This window comes from Homalodisca vitripennis, chromosome 7 (assembly GCF_021130785.1).
Source record: "Homalodisca vitripennis isolate AUS2020 chromosome 7, UT_GWSS_2.1, whole genome shotgun sequence".
Classification (NCBI taxonomy): domain Eukaryota; kingdom Metazoa; phylum Arthropoda; class Insecta; order Hemiptera; family Cicadellidae; genus Homalodisca; species Homalodisca vitripennis.
Window position 1 is genome coordinate 106,201,128 of NC_060213.1, and position 5,309 is coordinate 106,206,436.

The 5,309-nt window shown below is 29.3% G+C and overlaps 1 long non-coding RNA gene across 1 annotated transcript; it reads left to right on the forward strand.

The window, feature by feature from the left end:
• The first annotated feature begins 232 nt into the window (after positions 1-232).
• LOC124366146 lies at positions 233-5,309 on the forward strand. The gene is made up of 2 exons (XR_006922781.1): positions 233-1,064; positions 3,630-5,309. It is a non-coding gene; the product is annotated as an uncharacterized LOC124366146 (long non-coding RNA).

A 5,309-nucleotide genomic window follows, 5' to 3' on the forward strand; every position in this document is an offset into this window, starting at 1 on the left:
CCCCCACCCCCCCCCCCCCCCACCCCCCCCCCCCCCCACCCAAAGACTCATCCATCATTGAATAGAAAATTTCTTTTGCTTAAGTTACATTATTAAAACTAACTTGTAGTAAAAAGTTGTAAACACACTAAGATTTAAAACTAGTTTCGTTATAGTACTGCAATCTGTTTAAAATTATTTTATACACATATTGAATTTTTAATGCCGTACTCCGTGGTTTTTGAAGGCACTAAATAAAAGTTCCGATGAGGAAGGAAGGGTGCTTCAACACAACAGTGCGCTGAAATCAGATCTTGTTACCAACTTTTAACATTGATATTTCACACTGAGATTGTTGGCAAATTAATTTATGGTTTACCCATAAGACCAATTATTTTAAAATATTTGTTTATGCTCAGTCAAATCCAGTAGACTGACACTCACGATACTTGAACTTCGTGTTCAATATATAAATGCCGCTTCATACTAATTTTTAAGTACAGGTCAGCTCGTTTTCTAGATATCATGCGCACAAACAGACGTATTAATTAAAGTTAATTTTTCCGGACCCATGAGTTATAGATTTCGATAATGCTTAACCGATGGCAACAATTACGATTTCAGTAAAAAAACATTACCTTTGCTAACACCTATTCAAAAACACTGACATGATACATGGAATAAAAATCCAGTATAGGTATAGTTCTAGTGGCTGTTTTAACGATTTCAAGTTTAAAAAAGGGTTTAATATTTTTTCTACCAGTACCCTTTCTATACTTAGTTTTCTCCACAGTTCTTATTCTTTAATCCAATAATAGTTGTAACGATATCAAGTAATGTTGTCACTTGTAATTTGATTTTTATACAGTAACTCAGTTGTGTTAATATTTTGACATTTTGCTCTCCAAAACCAATTCAAGATGAAGATGTACATTACACGGATGTATACAAGTGTATGTTTCCCATTGACAGAGACTACTATGGCGGTGGTGGCTACAGAAACAGCTACAGAAGATCTCCCTCTCCATACTATAGTAGGCGGAGGAGCCGCTACGAAAGATCCAGATCACGCTCCTACTCTCCTCGTAAGTATTGACTTGGCAAGAATTTTAAACATAATTGATATTTTTGTTGCTATATTTTACAGAATTTTTTAAATCTAGCAATGGTAAAATGTTTAAAAGAATAGAAATCACATTTTTTGAGATTTGCAATAACCTAACCAAATGACTTGTTATGATCCAAATAAAGAAACATTTATAATGCAACTTGATTGAACAGTAAATAATTGCAAGTAAGAGTTGTGCTTAAAATTGCCTGTTGAATTTAATGAGTGACGTTTATGAAATAAACTGATAAACCAAGATTTGTATGCAGACCAATTTCCTTGTCTCAGAACTGTCCTAAGCAATGTCAAGCTAAAATGGCCATAGATCCTTTGTATGAACCATTGTTGGGGTTCGTAAGACATTTTGGTGTGCAGTACTGGCCAAGCTTCTTAAACCTAGGTTAGGCTGGTGAACGAGTTACACATTACTGTCATTTTAACAACGCGTATGCACTTTTTTGGCTTCTACTACAAACATTTCGCTTTAAAGGTATTTGGTTTTGTAAATAATGTGTGTTTGATAGTTTGTTTATTTGTTATAGTACTCTAAATAAACTTATTGATATTAAAAAACATGATATTTAAATAGTATAGCTCAAATAAAAATAATTTTGCGAACACTAAAATGTTTTGCGACTAAAATGTAAGTTTTGATGATCAAGAGGTTGAAATACGAGAATTGTTATTTTAATTAAGTGTTACACTCTGTTTGGTCTTAGTCCCATAATTTTAAGAGCTTTTAATGAGCGTGTTGAAAATCAAATTGCAGATCTCAAAATGTGTTTCTTTATGTTTTCAATACTTTATAATAATGGTGGTATTGCCCTATCAGATATAATTAATTCTCTAAAATTAGTTTAAATTAATATTAACTTCATTGCTACTAAAGTTAATTTAAATTGTGTGTGTGGAATGTGAGATTAAGAATATAATAGTCTACTAGTAAAAATAAATGTTATACTTAATCTGTTTTAATTTATTTCAAAATTCAGTTTAGTTTATAAACTTAAATCATAGTGAATATATAAAATATTTTGGAATAAGTAATCCCTATATATATAGCGATTCCTTATTCCAAAATATTTGATTATTTGTCTATTTATAAAAAATAATTATTAAAAATTTATTTTGTTTTTAGTTCGTTGCTGAATTTCACTTTGCACACATTCCCTATTTTTATAGTTACATTTCTAAATTAATGTATGTAACTTGTTTCATAACAAATTTCTTTATTGCTGAGGAGTAAGTGTAATAATACAGTTGCATTATAATGCTCATTTGAGAGAGCTCATTAACCCAGTAATTTTAGTTATCTATAATTTACCTTGAACACAGCCGCTCAATGAAAATCTTTAATAAAAACTAGATTAAAATGCCAAACCACAATTGAATCCACAAGTGTACAAAAAGCTCAATTGCGAAGCAACCAAACATTGAATGTCTATATTGGCCTGAAATATAAACAAATGCTGCTCAAGACACATTCAGCTGGAATACTTTTGATACATACTTAAATTCTGTTTATTGGTAGTTAGGATGTTGTACATAAAACGAGGCAGGCTCAGTTTAGGAGTATATTTACCCAATCCTCTGTACTAACAATATGATTTGGTATATGGAATACGCACAAAATCGATAAATAAGTATTTTTAATAACTAAAGGAGGTATTTTTTTTAAATGATAATAGAGTAGCCTAGTAGCATATAAACACTTATTACGATTAAAAAAATTATTTGTAAAATAAGGTTTCTTTTTTAGGGTTTGCTGAATTTCATGTTTTTGTTACAAATTGAGCTGAAGTCTTGTGGAAATTCATAAGGCATGATCATGTTTATCACTTAAATAGTCATTGGGTTGCTAGTTATATTATTTTTCCGTAATCAACATGAAACACATTGCAGATCTGTGGGTTGGAAAACAAACCATTCACTGAAAGTGTTGTTTATTTAAATTGGCAAGTTTTAAGATTGAACAATTTGTTTTGCTGTGGTTGGTTTATGTAAGAAAACAGTTTCAAAACAAATTATAAAGCACAAAAAAGGGAAATAAATATACTATGCGTTTGCAAATAAATAAATGCATAAACTTGCACATGGTATGTTTGTTTCTCTTTTTTGTGTTTAGAATGTATTAACTGTATGTCTTACTCCAAAAAAGCAAGGGGAATAACTATTATCAGTTTTTTCGTGTCTTTATACAATTTTTTGCTTTTAAAATTACATTTATTTTGATTTTTCAACTGTACAGTTATAAGAGTATAATCAAGATGATCTATAAAATATTAGGGTACAACACCACTCTCCTATAAATATAAAATATTGATTATTATCATTATTCTTGTTCTTTATTTGTGTTAATTTTATAAAGTTCGTATTCTAATAAAATTTAAATATAAATAGTTAAAATAACTGATAATTCAGTATAATACAAAATTGGTTTTAATTAAAATTTGGTTTGATATATTTCAAGAGTTTTGCCTATTTTTTTAGAATGTTGTTATTATTGTATCTTTAAGCAAGTGTTTTGGATGTTGGATTGCAGGTCGTTATTAGACGAAGCACCCCGGGCTTGCATCTCTACAACATTATTTAGATTTAAGTTTGATACCGTTGTGGCAAAACCCATTTCATTATTTTTATTCATTTCTCCTCAATTACGCCTAGATTGTTAGTTTCCTGTTATTTTCCTGACTTTGTGATAATGTTAATCCTCTGTTGTTTTATTCCTTTTACTGTGTAACCTTAAAAACCGGGTTTTGTCACAATTTGCTTGTAAAATACAATAATAAATTTAATTGTATGGAAAATTACTTATTTCGTGTTATTGATTGCTTTCATAAGTTGAGTTAGTCCACAATTACTACTATCTCTGTAGGAGAAGAAACAATAAGTACTGTAGTAGTTAAGGTTATAAGAGGGAACTTTGTATATATAGTAAGTATTTCCTTGTCAATGATACAATTGATAGTTTTTGTTCACTGATATTTGTTTTTTTACATATAGCTGTATGATTTGTCAGTCACAATGTTATGTATACAGTGTGTTGGAATTGAAAACCAGGATTTTTTCACATGTATTGTTTGTCATATTAACGTTCTCTTAATAAAGTATTTGTGATGCCAAGGGGCCTATAATAAGGAACTATTTGATTAAAATTTAAATAACACTTCTAATATTTGTTGTTTGCTTGTTTATAAGGTTTTGAAGATAAGGGGTAGCTTAAATTGAGGAAGAAAAGAAAATTTTAAAAAGCGGTCAAGCTTAAGCGAAAATAATCTCTCCGCGTAAGAGAAGATTTGAGCAAGCAACCAAAGAAGAAAGAAAACAACGATCAAGGCACAAGAGCATTGACGTTGAAGATTCTTTGGGATAATCAGTTAGGTTGAAAAGCTGCGAATTGCAATTCACTGAGGTAGATCGTTAAAATAGAGTGTTATTTTGCTTTTTACGTACCTGTTAAATAACTGATGTTTTTGTTATTTTGCTATATCAGCAGTTGGCACATCCACAATGCAGTTATTAAATCAAGACGTTTTATAACAGCTAAAATATCCATATACACCAAACTAGAGAAAGATGGAAGTCCAATTTCAGCTACATGAATTTTTTAAGTTTTTGATCCGTTTAGTCATTTTGATTTGTTAAGTTGGGACATTAAAGAAGTTTCTTGTGATTATAGTTTTTGTTTACAATTATTACAGTTATTGGTTAATTAATTTTTTAATAATAGACTTAAAGGTTATTTAAAACAAAATGTGGATCAAGCTCATTTACATATCATCATAGCAATGTGTTATTATTTTTAGGTGCAAGTAGCTGATTTGAAAAATGTTTTCAAATTAATAATTGGTTATATAATTGATTGTCAAAAATATATATTTTGATATATTCATCAAAATTTTAAACATTATGTAATGTAACTTGGTTCCTAATATATATATTTGTAAACAAGTATAATTGGATTTAAAAAGTAGGTACTTTTTAAGTATTGCATTTTACTGAAAAAATGTGTATATGTCTATGTCAATCTTTTAGTTATAAATTTTAATTTTAAAAACAATTTGGACCTCCTTCCAGTTGCATTTACTCTGGAATCTTGATTTTGTTATTATGTAACAAACAACTAACTGCTGGATGGGTGGTTTTGACCATGCTGGAATTTCAATTTCTTTTAGTACTGAGAAATGTTTATTTTTAGTCAAATAAACACTAATGTACTGTA